The 16,454-nt window shown below is 44.4% G+C and overlaps 1 protein-coding gene across 1 annotated transcript in view; it reads right to left on the bottom strand.

The window, feature by feature from the left end:
- Nucleotides 1–16,454, bottom strand: part of SMARCD2 (SWI/SNF related, matrix associated, actin dependent regulator of chromatin, subfamily d, member 2) — a 654,116-nt gene that overhangs the window by 64,755 nt on the left and 572,907 nt on the right. The window lies entirely within an intron of this gene.

Here is a 16,454-nt window from a genome sequence, read left to right as displayed (position 1 = left end):
CAAGGCTGTATTTGAAGAGTGCCTCAAGTGGTCCTGATAGGTTGTGTTTTAGACTGTTCTGGAGGCAACCAGGGATGCTGTCAAGACCCACGGAGGCGGTGTTCTTTGCTTTTGTGAGTGCTGCCAGCACCTGGTCCCTGATGATAGCTGGGGGAAGTATGTTGGAAAGGATTTCACCTGGTGTAGCTATGGGGGAGTGGGAGCTGAAGTCTGAGCTGAATTTATTAGTCAGTAGATTTGCTGTGTCAACCTGAATGGTGAAGGTGGTACAATTCGCCACTAATTCAGCACACAGCTGTGTGTTACTCTTAAGGCCGCAGCCATAGCGGACGTCAGTCTTTTGATTTCCTTAACTTGTGAAGCTATCCTGACCTTGTAATTTGCCTAGCTGGACCTCAGTTTCTTGTTTAGTTGCATAAGAAAGCAGTCGCTTTTAAGGGAAATGCTGTTCCTGATTTTGTTCATGAGTTTTCTTCTTTTATTATATCGCTGTTTAGGTGAGGATTCCACAAGTGGGGTTTGTTTTTAGTGATTGTTTTGGATTTACTTCTGTTGGTTACAACAGTCTCTATACAGCCATTTACATGTTTGTTTTGGTACTCTGTGAATAGTTCTGCATAGTTAGCTGTAGTTTCAGGGTTCGGGAGAGCCTTGCATTTTGACAGATTGTTACTTAACAGGATATAGTTTGCCTGAGGATAGTTCATGTTACTTGTTTAGCTTATTTTCCCCCTGGTTGATGTTTATTTCAATGGAGACAGATATGTGCTCTAACCTCAATAGTGAGGACATGACATGACATGATGGGGGGTAGGGTGGGAACTTGGTTAGTTTCTCAGTCTACAAGAAAGGTAGTTAAATTCACTCAAACAGGGAGTTGGGTTGGATGGTGAGCACCTCTACTAGGTTTAGGTAAGAGTCATGAGACTCTAGGGGTCTAGATGGGGACCTGTAGCTAGCCATGTTATGGTGCAGGACCTTTACTAGGTTTAGTTAACTGTCATGAAACTCTAGGGGTCTAGATGGTGACCTGTAGCTAGCCATGTTATGGTGCAGGACTTTTACTAGGTTTAGGTAAGAGTCATGACACTCTAGGGGTCCAGATGGGGACCTGTAGCTAGCCATGTTATGGTGCCGGACCTTTGCTACGTTTAGCCAAGAGTCATGAGACTCTAGGGGTCCAGATGGTGACCTGTAGCTAGCCATGTTATGGTGCAGGACCTTTACTAGGTTTAGCTAAGTGTCATGAGACTCTAGGGGTCTAGATGGTGACCTGTAGCTAGCCATGTTATGGTGCAGGACCTTTACTAGGTTTAGTTAAGTGTCATGAGACTCTAGGGGTCTAGATGGAGACCTGTGACTAGCCATGTTATGGTGCAGGACCATTAGTAGGTTTAGTTAAGTGTCATGATACTCTAGGGGTCTAGATGGGGTCCTGTAGCTAGCCATGTTATGGTGCAGGACCTTTACTAGGTTTAGGTAAGTGTCATGATACTCTAGGGGTCTAGATGGGGACCTGTAGCTAGCCATGTTATGGTGCAGGACCTTTACTAGGTTTAGGTAAGAGTCATGAGACCCCAGGGGTCTAGATGGTGACCTGTAGCTAGCATGTTATGGTGCAGGACCTTTACTAGGGTTAGTTAAGTGTCATGAGACTCTAGGGGTCTAGATGGAGACCTGTGACTAGCCATGTTATAGTGCAGGACCATTAGTAGGTTTAGTTAAGTGTCATGAGACTCTAGGGGTCTAGATGGTGACCTGTAGCTAGCATGTTATGGTGCAGGACCTTTACTAGGTTTAGCCAAGTGTCATGAGACTCTAGGGGTGTAGATGGTGACCTGTAGCTAGCCATATTATGGTGCAGGACCTTCTCTACAGTGACTTGCACATGGATGAACTCCCAGTCGTTCATCCTGTTTAACCCTGTCTAGGGTGATCTGCATGTGGATGAGCTCCAGGGTGTCATCCTGTTTAACCAACCTGGAGGTACATTTGTTGCTAATGTTGATCAAGACTCCTCCACCTTTAGACCCCGTCTGTGCAGCTGGTGGTCTAAATGTGTGGAGGCACTGAAATCCTTGCACTGCTGGAGTACTTTCTACAGCTTTAAACCAAGTCTCTGTCACAGGACACATATCTACATTCTCCAGAGTGAGAAGGGCTTGAAGGGTGTGGAGGTGTTTTGTTTGGGCTCCTTGCATTTAGCAGTAATACCTTAAGGTCACTTATATACTTTTTCACTATGTTGGTATTTTGTCTTTTTGGCATTGCCTAAAAAAGGCTCCAAGGGGGTGGATAAAGTTTTAGCCAATATCTAAAATCCTAGGGAGGACAGATGCAGCCCATCCTTGGCTAAACAATGTGGTCTGTTGATCACGTCCTCCTATCCTGACAGATATTGTATTCCCCTGGAGTGACACCAGAAAAGTACAGTTTTGTACCTACCATAAATGTAGATGTTCGAAGATCCACATTGCTGCAGTCCTTACACTTGGGTAGTCCGCTGTCCTCGATCGGCCCGAATATCAAAGTATAAGGCTGACGTCGGTCAGGGCGCATTTGACTGACGTCAGAACGTCAGGGTACAAATGCGCATGACCGGCGTCATATCCTCAGTCTTTTCTTGCCCCAGATGTCAGAAGACCCTAAAAATAAAGGTCAAAACCAAAAGACAGCAAACAACTAACCAACCCCCCTTGCACTAACTATATGTACAATACATATACAATACACACAATATGTACAACCCAACCCACACAACCACCTCCAACTACAGAGGGGAAGGAGGGAGGGTAAATTGGACTGCAGCAATGTGGATCTTCGAACATCTACATTTATGGTAGGTACAAAACTGTACTATGTTCTTCATCTCACATTGCTGCAGTCCTTACACTTGGGTAGAATCCCAAAGCAGAGGTAAGGGAGGATGGCTAACTACAAGGAAGCAGGAGCTGCCAAAATGCCCTGCAAAACAGCAGTGGCAAAACCAGCCCTAGACTTAGAGTAAAGTGGCAGGTGATAATGCCTAGAGAAAGTATGCACAGAACTCCAAGTAGCTGCCTCCAAAATATCCTTGGTTGCCACTCCCCTCAAAAAAGCTGTTGAAGTGGCAGTAGCCCTAGTGGAATGAGGCCTAATCCCAGCTGGAATCTCCTTGCCATGATGGGAATAACAGAAAGCAATGCAAAACCCAATCCACTTAGAAATAGTTTGTTTTGACACAGGCTTGCCCTGAGAACTCAAAGCAAAAGAAATAAACAACTGCTGAGACTGCCTGAACCCTTTAGTTCTGTCCAGATAATAACGCAACTGCCTGTGTACATCCAAAGTGTGCAAAATCTTTTCCCCCTTATTTTGGGGATTTGCATAAAAAGTAGGCAAATGAATAGTTTGGTTTAAAGCCACACTAGAAACCACCTTAGGCATAAAGGAAGGATTAGTACGTAATGATACCCTATCCTTATGGAAAATCAAGAAAGGCTCAACCGCCATAAGGGCCTGCAATTCAGAAACCCTTCTTGCAGAGGTAATGGCCAACAAAAAAGCAGTCTTCCATGATAAATATTTCAACTCAGCAGTAGCTGCAGGCTCAAAAGGTTGTAGAGTGAGTTTCTCCAACACAAAATTGAGATCCCAAGCAGGAGCAGGAGCTTTTTTGGGGTCTTATATTCTTTGCCCTCTAAGAAATTGCTTGAACAAAGGATGAGAAAACAATGGTGGGTCACAATCATAGTGAGCGAAATTGCTGCAGCATGAACCTTAATAGAAGAGAAAGACAAACCTTTGTCCAGTAACTCAGTAAGATATTGAAGAGCCACACTCAAATTAGGCCCAGAAACATCAAAATCTTTTGCTGCACTCCAAAATAAAAATCTCTTCCATTTATCCGCGTACACTTTCCTTGTACTAGGCCTCCTAGCTTCAAAATAACATTCAAAACTTGCTGAGGAAGTGGAGGCCCACTATGGTTCAAAACAGAATATGCCAGGCTGTTAGGTGCAGAGAGTGAAGCTTGACATTGAGCAAATGGCTGTCCTCCTGTGACAACAGGTGTGGAATCGAAGGCAAAGGCCATGGAGGCTTCCGTACTAGACTTCTCAGTAATGGGTACCAGTGCTGTCGAGGCCAATCTGGAGCTATTAAAATCATCCTTGGCTTGTCCTGTCTGACCTTTAGAAGTACCTTTGGGAGGAGAGGCAGAGGTGGAAAGGCATACACATGAAGATTGCTCCAATTGAAAGAAAGAGCATCCACTCTCCAAGCTGTGGGATGAAACCTTTTTGTGCAAAACTTTGGCAGCTGATGGTTTAGTGGAGAAGCGAACAGATCTATGTCTGGAGTTCCCCATGACACTGTCAATTTCTGAAATACATGAGGATCCAATTTCCACTCGTGGGGATCCATAATTGATGTGCTCAACACATCTGCTAAGGAGTTCTGTGCTCCTGGCAGAAACCTTGCCTGAAGATTGAGCTGTAAACTGAGAGCAGTCTTCCACAAAATCATTGCTTGCCTGCATAGAGGATAAGAATCGTTCCCCTTGCTTGTTGATGTACCACACGACAGTTGTGTTGTCTGTTAGAATCAACACCTGTCCTGGAAGAAGTAATTCCTTGAAAGCTATTAATGCAAACTGGACTGCTAACATCTCCTTCATGTTGATATGTAGATGTTGTAGTCTGACAGGCCACTTGTTTTGTATCCACTTTCCATTTAGATGAGCTCCCCAAGCTTTGTCTGAGGCATCTGTCGTTAAAATCTGACTCGCCTCTGGCCGGGTCACAGACAGTCCCTTGTTTAGGTGACATTCCTGAGCCCACCAAAAAAATTCCTTTTGAATGCAAGGTATTATTTGAATGACAGTGTCTAGATCCTGGTAGTGCTGTGTCCATACATTTTTGAGATACCATTGTAGCTTCCTCATATGCAGTTTGGCATTGGGAAGCACCAGAATACAAGATGCCATGAACCCTAAGGCTTGAAGGACTGTCCTTGCAGTCAGCCCGGACTGATGAGATAGTTGATGGAAGTAAAGGGAGAGACTCTTTTGTTTGTCCGGGGTTAAAAAGGCCATCTGGGATGCTGTATTCAGTCTCACACCCAGAAAGCACATGTCTTGAGAGGGTACTAGACTGGACTTTATTTCGTTCACAGAATACCCTAGGCATCTTAGCACTGCTATCACATATTCCAAATGATGAAGAAGCTCTTCCCTTCCTTGAGCCAGAATTAGGCAGTCGTCCAAATAAGGATAGATCTGTATTCCTTTTAGTCTGAAGAAAGCTATCACTGGAGCCAGAACTTTCGTGAACACTCTGGGCAGTAGATAAGCCAAAGGGCAATGCAGAGAACTGATAGTGAGAAGTCCCAGCCAAAACGCAGATACTTTCTGCAACTTAGTCTGATAGGAACATGAAGGTAAGCCTCCTTGAGATCCAAAGTTACCATCCAATGATCTTTGCCCAGCAGAGGTAAAAGCTGCTGCAACGTCAACATTTTGAACTTGGGAATGTCCAGATAAGTGTTGAGGATAGATAAATCCAAAATTGGTCTCCACATGTTCCCCTTCTTTGGTACTAGGAACAGGCGAGAATAAAATCCTAGGCCCACTTCTGGCAGAGGGACCGGCTGTATGGCCCCTAGTTGGAGCAACAGAGAAACCTGTTTGTGAGCCTCTATTCTTTGTTGAGGAGGAACGTCTGGCATGCCTTTGAAAGGAGGCAAGGTATGGAAATAAAACCTGTAGCCGTGGTGTATGATATCCAATACCCATCTGTCCTGGGTAATTAAATTCCAATTTTCTTTGAAAAGTGCCAACCTTCATCCCAAAGGTGCTGCCAGACGAGCAGGCTCTGGCAGCTGAAAAGGTAGGTCATTGGGTCTGCTTACGAAAGGACTGACCCCTGCCCTCACCCGAAGCCTGTGCAGGAGAACTCCCTGTTCTAGGCCTGAAAGAGCCCTGAGCTCTGCCCTTACCACGTCTAGATCTACCCCTAGACTGGGAATCATAAGAAGGATATGTCCACCCTTTAGTAGGCCAATTTCTACTAAACTTTGGAGGCTGGACCTGCAAAAAATCTTTAACAGTCTGCATAGACTTAGCCTTGTCTTCCATTTTCTTTAAAACTGTCTCAACAGGAGGACCAAACAACACGTCAGATTGTAAAGGAGCATCTAAAATCCTTGTTTTAACATGTTCAGACAAATTCTGATCCCTCAGCCAGGCGTGCCTGCGAAGAACTGACCCAGTGGCAGCCACCCTAGACGAGGCCTGTACAGCATCAAAACCACATTGCAAAGAATGCTTACCCACCTGTTCAGAAACATGCACTAAATCTTGCAACTCTTTACAATCAATACCTACTGCCAGAGCATCAACCTTAGACTTCAATTGTGAAAGGAGATAGTTTTGGTATTTCAACATGTGAAACTGGCAATTCAAAGCCCTCATAGCAAGAGTGGAAGAAGTATAAACTTTCTTTCCCCATCTATCCAAGGCCCTAGCCTCCTTGTCTGCAGGAACCGGATTTTTAACAACAGAAGCCTTAACACCTTTAGGCCCCTGGCTAACAGTCTCTGGGTCTGCCCTAGGACTCTTAAAAAGATACTTATGAGCTTCAGGCACCCTGTAATACCTATCCGGCTTAACAGGAGCAGGAGGCAAAGAATCAGGATTAAGAGAAGCCTCTGTAAAAACATCTTCCACTACGTCCAAAACAGGAGGTATAGCCAAAGGCCTATGCTGGGGTAAAAACAGAAATTCCCTAAGCCTTTTCCTGGAATCAGAGAAGTCCTGACCTTCCCACTTAAAATGCTCCCTCATGGAATGAAGAGTTTCTGAGAAAGAAAAATCCTCAGGAGGAGTAGCAGAAGGAGTAGAATCATCCACATCAGAATCAGAATAAGGAGAGTACTCCTGCAAGTCTTCAGCCGAAGACTCTGAAACATCTGAAGCCTGCTCAAAACCCCCCAGCTCAGGCTCCACCCTAGGTCTCTTATCAGGAGGGGGCATAGAAGCCCTAATCAAAGTAATCAAATCTTCTGCCATTTTAAGCATATGCTTCTTGGGCACAGTACCTGAAGAGCTAGGGGTAACACCAACTGAAGCTAAACCTGGCCTGCCCTGGGAGAAGCCTTCGAAAGAGAAGGAGAGGGCCTAGCCACCTTAGGAAGGGAGGGGAGTATAGTAACCTGAGAAGCCCCCTCAGCCTGACTTGTCTCCTGAGAGGCCACATCTTGCAATAATAAGGTCTCACCCTGGGAACACAAAGAAACCTCCGGTGGAGCCACCGGCTCCACCGACACCTCTAAAGAACCGGCGTCCGGTACAGACGGTTCTTCTAGCCTAGGCTTAACTGCCTTGTCCTTGCGCTTCGAAGAAGCGGGCGTCGGAGCATCCGACGGCATTTTATAGTTGCACCGCTTCCCAAAGACTAACCTTGCACAATCCAACCTCCTCTTTATAGTGCGTTTATTAAATCTAGCACAAGAGCGACAGCCAACAACGTCGTGCTCAGGCCCTAAGCAAGGAATACACAAAGTATGATAATCTCTATGCGGTATCTGTTTCCCACAAGAAATGCAATTATTGACTTTTTCTGACATCTGGTAAATGACTGAGGCAAGAAAAAAGTAAAATATTCTAACGGGTACTTAGCCAACTTTGAACTCGGTCTGAAACTTCTAAATAGAAAAATCTCAGAACGCCAACCGGCACTTGCAATGCTGCTTCTGCATCGGACCATGCGGCAAAAAAGACTGAGGATATGACGCCGGTCATGCGCATTTGTACCCTGACGTTCTGACATCAGTCAAATGCGCCCTGACCGACGTCAGCCTTATACTTTGATATTCGGGCCGACCGAGGACAGCGGACTACCCAAGTGTAAGGACTGCAGCAATGTGAGATGAAGAACATCTAAGCCAATTATTAAAACTGGCTTATGTTCATACTGTGGCATTATCCTTGGTGAAGGTAGAGTGCTGCTCAGTACAAGGCTGTTACCTATCTGTAACACATACTCTGAGAGATCCATTATGTCTCTTTTCATGTAGTCCAGTGAGGTACATCTCAGGTCATTTACACCCACATGGACTATGACAGAATCATATTGGTACTCAGGGTACTGTGTCTTGAATGTGTGAACTTGAGGATACTGGATCCAGATAAGCAACTAAACCGTTATCTTGTCCTTGTGTAACCTAGTGAGTAGGTCCTCTGTGTGTCATACAATGAAGTCCCCAAAGTCAAGAGTATTATGTAAAGTACATGCTTGCCTTATGGACTTTGCACTTGAGGGACCATTGGGTGTAGGCTTATACGAGATGTTTGGTGTTGTTTTTGGTATGTGCCTTAGTGATTGCTGAGGACTAGTGTTGGCATTAGGTGGCTTTGGAGGTCTTTGAGATTTGGGAAGTTTCTTTTAAAGACCTCAGCATAAGAATCTGTGTGTGTGTGTGTGGCGATCCCTGATAATCTCATTTGTATAGGAGATTTTTGCCTACAAATAAATTGTGTATTTACATCTGTCGCATAAAGTGTTATTTTCTTTAATGATTAACTGGTTGTCTGAGAACATAAAACAATTGCTACATTGCCTTAGGATGTCCAAATATACTAAGCTGGCTGCAGAGATATTTGGAAATTGCATATCCATGTTGTCATGTCCTGTAAAAGGGTGGGCTGCTTAGAATTACGGACTGGGATTTAACAAGGGTCTTCTAGAGTAGTTTCTAGGCTATGGTAGTGCTATTCAATGTGCATACTAGCTGCTCTAAGCTTAATGTCACACAATGCCACACCATTTAACGGGTATTGAACCGAATCCTACCTTTATATGGAAATTTTACTGTCTAAACTTTTGCTACTATACCGGCACTGCTAACTGCCGCTACTTGGTGGACACCAACACACAAACTTGCCTTATTTACAGTAAAGAAAAAAAAGCTTGAAAACTGACTCCTAGGTACACACCTTCTGCCACAAGATGGACGATTCTGGAATTTCTTAATAGAAAAGCAGAACAAAAGCAACTCTGAAGTGCAGATCAAACAACAAACGACCAACAACCAACAATCTGACTAATTTGCCCTTCTGCAAGTTGATTTGGAAGCAAACAGAATTAGAAAAGCCAACAGAGAAATGACAATTTTTGCCATCAAATTAAATAAATGCTTTACAAAATACTCAACAACAGCAGTGATCACTGTATAAAGAGCAAGCACAGTAAATCAAGAAGATATTCTTGTCACCTGGATGGCTCTGAATGCAGTGGAAACACTTGAAAAGTATTGCTGAGTTCTCTGCTATATTACAATGGAAAGTGGGATAGAGATTGTACGGTAAGCCCCAGACATGGTGTTGGTGTTAGGCCCTATTCCTTGAGTCTGACCCAGTGGAACCTTCATCACACCAGGCCATCCCAACCTGTTAGACCTGAACAGAAATGTCTGGAGGGACGCATCCTTGATCCCGAGTGCTATCACACACTTACAGTCAGGAGACAAAGGGATCGCTCCGTTGGAGCTGTTCAAAATTGCTGAGTGGGGAGCACTACTAAATCTTTAAAAAGGGTGGTACGAACTTTTAAGCCTGTCTTCTTAAAGGTATATAAGGTTATGCATATTATGGTACCTGCAAACACTTGTGTAAACCTGAACAAGCAGGCTTCAGAGAAAAACAATTAACAGCAAAAAGAAATGATCACAGTCCTGTACCCACCGGGGGGTTGTCTCCAAAAAGTACAGTTTTGTACCTACCATAAATGTAGATGTTCGAAGATCCACATTGCTGCAGTCCTTACTTATGGGTAGTCCGCTGTCCTCGGTCGGCCCGAATACCAAAGTATTAGGCTGACGTCGGTCATGGGCGCCTAGATCTGACATCAGAGCGTCAGGGTATAAAGGCGCATGACCGACGTCATATCCTCAGTCTTTTCTTGCCCCAGATGTCAGAAGGCCAAACCAGAAAGGCCACAGCCAAAAAGAGAATACCTCCCAAAAACATGCCCAACAACAATCATCACCTAAAGCATAACACCATGTCAAACTACAGTGGGGAAGGAGGGAGGGTAAATTGGACTGCAGCAATGTGGATCTTCGAACATCTACATTTATGGTAGGTACAAAACTGTACTATGTTCTTCATCTCACATTGCTGCAGTCCTTACTTATGGGTAGAATCCCAAAGCAACGGGAAAGGGAGGTTGGTAAAAATCATAAAGCATTAGGGGCTGCCAAAATGCCCTGTAAAATTGCAGTGGCAAATCCAGCCCTAGATTTAGAATAAAGAGGAAGGTGGTAATGTTTAGAAAAGTATGCACTGAACTCCAAGTAGCTGCCTCCAAAATGTCCTTTGTAGCTACCCCCCTTAGAAAGGCCGTAGAAGTAGCAGTAGCCCTAGTGGAATGAGGCCTGATTCCAGCAGGAATCTCCTTACCATGATGGGAATAACAGAAAGAAATACAAAACCCAATCCATTTAGAAATAGTTTGTTTTGAAACAGGTTTACCCTGTGAACCCAAAGCAAAAGAAACAAACAACTGCTGAGACTGTCTGAACTCCTTGGTTCTGCTCAAATAATAACGCAACTGCCTGTGAATATCCAAAGTATGCAAAATTTTCTCCCTTTATTTTGGGGGTTTGCATAAAAAGTAGGCAAATGAATAGTTTGGTTTAAGGCCACACTAGAAACCACTTTAGGCATAAAGGAAGGATTAGTACGCAAAGATACCCTATCCTTATGAAAAATCAGGAAAGGCTCCACTGCCATGAGGGCCTGTAATTCAGAAACCCTTCTTGCAGAGGTAATGGCCAACAAAAAGCAGTTTTCCATGACAAATACTTTAACTCGGCAGTAGCTGCAGGCTCAAAAGGTTGTAGAGTAAGTTTTTCCAACACAAAATTGAGATCCCAAGCAGGAGTAGGAGCTCTACATGGGGGTCTTATATTCTTTGCCCCTCTAAGAAATTGCTTAAACAAAGGATGAGAGAATAAAGGAGGGTCACAATCATAGTGAGCAGAAATGGCTGCAGCATGGACCTTTATCGAGGAGAAAGACAAACCCTTGTCCAATAACTCAGTAAGATATTGAAGAGCAACACTTAAATCAGGTTTGGAGACATCAAAGTCCTTTCCTTTGCTCCAAATAAAAAATCTCCTCCATTTATCAGCGTAAACTTTCCTGGTACTACGCCTCCTGGCCTCCAAAATAACATTCAAAACTTGTTGTGGAAGCTGAGACCCTCCAGAGTCTAAAATAGAATATGCCAGGCTGTTAGATGCAGAGACTGAATCTTGACATTGAGGAAGTGATTGTCCTCTTGTGACAAAAGGTGCGGAATCAAAGGCAGAGGCCATGGAGGTTCTCGTATTAAACTCCTCAGTAGTGGGTACCAGTGTTGTCGAGGCCAATCCGCTATCAAAATCATGGTTGGCTTGTCTTGTCTGGCCTTCAAAAGTACCTTGGGAAGAAGAGGCAGAGGTGGAAAGGCATATACATGCAGATTGTTCCAACTGAATGATAGAGCGTCCACCTTCCAAGCTGTGTGATGAAACATTTTGTGCAAAACTTTGGCAACTGGTAATTTAGTGGAGAAGCGAACAGATCTATGTCTGGAGTTCCCCATAACACTGTCACCTTTTGAAATACATGAGGATCCAATTTCCACTCGTGAGGATCCACTATTTGTCTGCTCAACACATCTGCTAAGGAGTTCTGTGCTCCTGGTAGAAACCTTGCCTGAAGATTGAGGTGTAGATTGAAAGCAGTTTCCCACAAAATCATCGCTTGCCTGCAAAGAGGGTAAGAATGGGTTCCCCCTTGCTTGTTGATGTACCACATGACAGTAGTGTTGTCTGTTTGAATCAACACCTGCCCTGGGTGAAGTAAATCTTTGAAAGCCATCAATGCAAACTGGACTGCTAACATTTCCTTCAAGTTGATATGCAAATGTTGGAGTTTGACAGGCCACGTGTTTTGCACCCATTTTCCATTGAGGTGTGCTCCCCAAGCCTTGTCCGAGGCATCTGTCGTTAGAATCTGACTCGCCTCTGGCCGGGTCACAGAGAGTCCCTTGTTTAGGTGACATTCCTGAGCCCACCACAAAAACTCCTTCTGAATGCAAGGTATTATCTGAATGACAGTGTCTAGATCTTGGCAGTGCTGTGTCCATACATTTTTGAGATACCATTGAAGCTTCCTCATATGCAATTTGGCATTGGGAAGCACCAGAATACAAGATGCCATGAACCCCAAGGCTTGAAGGACTGTCCTTGCAGTCAGCCTGGACCGTAGAGACATTTGATGGAAATAAAGAGAAAGGCTTCTTTGTTTGTCCGGGGTCAAAAAAGCCATCTGGGAAGCTGTATTCAGTCTCACACCCAGAAAGCACATGTCCTGAGAGGGTACTAGACTGGACTTTGTTTCGTTCACAGAATACCCTAGGACTCTTAACACTGCCATCACATACTGTAGATGATGAAGAAGTTCGTCCTTTTCTTGTGCAATAATCAGGCAATCATCCAAATAAGGATAAATCTGTATTCCTCTTAGTCTGAAAAAGGCTATCACTGGAGCCAGAACCTTCGTGAACACTCTGGGCGCAGTAGATAAGCCAAAGGGCAATGCAGAGAACTGATAATGTAAATTTCCAGCCAGCAGGAACCTCCTGCAACTGGGCCTGATAGGAACATGAAGGTAAGCCTCTTTGAGATCCAGAGTAACCATCCAGTGATCTTTTCCCAACAGAGGTAAAAGTTGTTGTAAAGTCAGCATCTTGAACTTTGGAATGTCCAGGTAAGTGTTGAGGATAGATAAATCCAAAATTGGTCTCCACGTGTTCCCTTTCTTTGGAACTAGAAACAGGCGAGAATAAAATCCTAGGCCCACTTCTGACAGAGGAACTGGCTGTATAGCTCCTATTTGAAGAAGTAAAGAAATTTGTTTGTGAGCCTCTATCCTTTGCCGAGGAGGGGCGTCTGGCATGCCTTTGAAAGGAGGCATGGTATGGAAATAGAACTTGTAACCTCGGTTTATAATGTCCAATACCCATTTGTCCTGGGTGACTAAATGCCAATTTTGCTTGAAAAGAGCCAACTTTCCTCCCAAAGGAGCTGCCAGGCAAGAAGAATCTGGCAGCTGAAAATGCAGGTCATTGGGCCTGTTTACGAAAGGACTGGCCCCTGCCCTCACCAGCAGATTGAGCAGGCGAACTCCATTGTCTCGGCCTGAAGGTACTCTGAGCTCTGCCCCTACCACGCCTAGATCTACCCCTAGACTGAGAATCAGAAGAAGGGTACGTCCACCCCTTAGTAGGCCAATTTCTACTAAACTTTGGAGGTTGTACCTGCAAGAAATCTTTAACAGTCTGCATAGACTTAGCCTTGTCTTCCATTTTCTTTAAGACTGACTCCACAGGAGGACCAAACAAAACTTCAGACTGTAAAGGGGCATCCAGAATTCTAGACTTAACATGCTCAGACAAATTCTGATCCTTAAGCCAGGCGTGCCTACGAATAACTGAACCAGTGGCAGCCACCCTAGAAGAAGCCTGTAAAGCATCAAAACCACATTGCAAAGAGTGCTTACCCACCTGTTCAGAAACATGCACTAAATCCTGCAATTCTTTACACTCTATGCCCTCTGCCAAAGCATCCACTTTAGATCTTAGCTGAGAAAGGAGGAAATTTTGATACTTCAACATATGAAACTGGCAGTTCAAAGCTCTCATTGCTAAAGTAGAAGAGGTATACACCTTCTTACCCCATCTATCCAAAGCTCTAGCTTCCTTATCCAGAGGAACCGGATTCTTAACAACAGAGGCTCTAACACCCTTAGGCCCCTGACTAATAGTTTCTGGGTCCGCCCAGGACTCTTATACAGATATTTATGAGCCTCAGGCACCCTGTAATACCTGTCCGGTTTAACTGGGGCAGGAGGCACAGAATCTGGATTAAGGGAAGCTTCGAGAAAACATCTGAAACAACATCCAAAACTGGAGGTATAGCTAAGGGTCTATGCTGTGGTAAAACAAGAACTCCCTAAGTCTCTTCCGTGAATCAGAGTAATCCTGTCCTTCCCATTTAAAATGCTCCCTCATGGAATGCAGAGTTTCTGAAAATGAAAAATCCTCTGGAGGAGAAGCAGGAGGAGTGGAATCCTCCGCATCAGAATCAGAATAAGGAGGGAAATCTTGAATGTCTTCAGCAGAAGACTCTGAATCATCTGAGGCCTGCTCCAAATTTTCCAACTCTGGCTCCATCCTGGGCCTCTTATCAGGAGGGGGCATAGAACCTCTAATTAAAGTAATCAAATCCTCTGCCATTTTAAGCATGTGCTTTTTAGGCACAGACCCTGAAGAACCAGAACTGACACCAGAGGAAGGCAAAACAGACCTGCCCTTAGAAGGAGCCTTAGAAACAGTAACAGAAGGCCTAACCACCTTAGGCATAGAAGGGAGAATAGTAACCTGAGAGGCCCCTTCAGCCTGACCTGCCTCCTGAGAGGCCACATCTTGTAAAATCAAAGTTTCCCCCTGGGACTCAACAGAAACTTCAGCCGAATCCACCTGGGGGGGGGGGGGGGGGGTTGTCTCCAAAAAGTACAGTTTTGTACCTACCATAAATGTAGATGTTCGAAGATCCACATTGCTGCAGTCCTTACTTATGGGTAGTCCGCTGTCCTCGGTCGGCCCGAATACCAAAGTATTAGGCTGACGTCGGTCATGGGCGCCTAGATCTGACATCAGAGCGTCAGGGTATAAAGGCGCATGACCGACGTCATATCCTCAGTCTTTTCTTGCCCCAGATGTCAGAAGGCCAAACCAGAAAGGCCACAGCCAAAAAGAGAATACCTCCCAAAAACATGCCCAACAACAATCATCACCTAAAGCATAACACCATGTCAAACTACAGTGGGGAAGGAGGGAGGGTAAATTGGACTGCAGCAATGTGGATCTTGAACATCTACATTTATGGTAGGTACAAAACTGTACTATGTTCTTCATCTCACATTGCTGCAGTCCTTACTTATGCGTAGAATCCGAAACCAACGGAAGCGGGAGGTTGGTAAAAATCATAAAGCATTAGGGGCTGCCAAAATGCCCTGTAAAATTGCAGTGGCAAATCCAGCCCTAGATTTAGAATAAAGAGGAAGGTGGTAATGTTTAGAAAAGTATGCACTGAACTCCAAGTAGCTGCCTCCAAAATGTCCTTTGTAGCTACCCCCCTTAGAAAGGCCGTAGAAGTAGCAGTAGCCCTAGTGGAATGAGGCCTGATTCCAGCAGGAATCTCCTTACCATGATGGGAATAACAGAAAGAAATACAAAACCCAATCCATTTAGAAATAGTTTGTTTTGAAACAGGTTTACCCTGTGAACCCAAAGCAAAAGAAACAAACAACTGCTGAGACTGTCTGAACTCCTTGGTTCTGCTCAAATAATAACGCAACTGCCTGTGAATATCCAAAGTATGCAAAATTTTCTCCCTTTATTTTGGGGGTTTGCATAAAAGTAGGCAAATGAATAGTTTGGTTTAAGGCCACACTAGAAACCACTTTAGGCATAAAGGAAGGATTAGTACAAAGATACCCTATCCTTATGAAAAATCAGGAAAGGCTCCACTGCCATGAGGGCCTGTAATTCAGAAACCCTTCTTGCAGAGGTAATGGCCAACAAAAAAGCAGTTTTCCATGACAAATACTTTAACTCGGCAGTAGCTGCAGGCTCAAAAGGTTGTAGAGTAAGTTTTTCCAACACAAAATTGAGATCCCAAGCAGGAGTAGGAGCTCTACATGGGGGTCTTATATTCTTTGCCCCTCTAAGAAATTGCTTAAACAAAGGATGAGAGAATAAAGGAGGGTCACAATCATAGTGAGCAGAAATGGCTGCAGCATGGACCTTTATCGAGGAGAAAGACAAACCCTTGTCCAATAACTCAGTAAGATATTGAAGAGCAACACTTAAATCAGGTTTGGAGACATCAAAGTCCTTTCCTTTGCTCCAAATAAAAAATCTCCTCCATTTATCAGCGTAAACTTTCCTGGTACTACGCCTCCTGGCCTCCAAAATAACATTCAAAACTTGTTGTGGAAGCTGAGACCCTCCAGAGTCTAAAATAGAATATGCCAGGCTGTTAGATGCAGAGACTGAATCTTGACATTGAGGAAGTGATTGTCCTCTTGTGACAAAAGGTGCGGAATCAAAGGCAGAGGCCATGGAGGTTCTCGTATTAAACTCCTCAGTAGTGGGTACCAGTGTTGTCGAGGCCAATCCGGCGCTATCAAAATCATGGTTGGCTTGTCTTGTCTGGCCTTCAAAAGTACCTTGGGAAGAAGAGGCAGAGGTGGAAAGGCATATACATGCAGATTGTTCCAACTGAATGATAGAGCGTCCACCTTCCAAGCTGTGTGATGAAACATTTTTGTGCAAAACTTTGGCAACTGGTAATTTAGTGGA

This window comes from Protopterus annectens, chromosome 13.part0 (genome assembly GCF_019279795.1).
Source record: "Protopterus annectens isolate FY-2018-M chromosome 13.part0, PAN1.0, whole genome shotgun sequence".
Classification (NCBI taxonomy): Eukaryota; Metazoa; Chordata; order Ceratodontiformes; family Protopteridae; genus Protopterus; species Protopterus annectens.
Note: the sequence above shows the minus strand (reverse complement) of the source record. Positions and strands in the feature narration are given on the sequence as shown.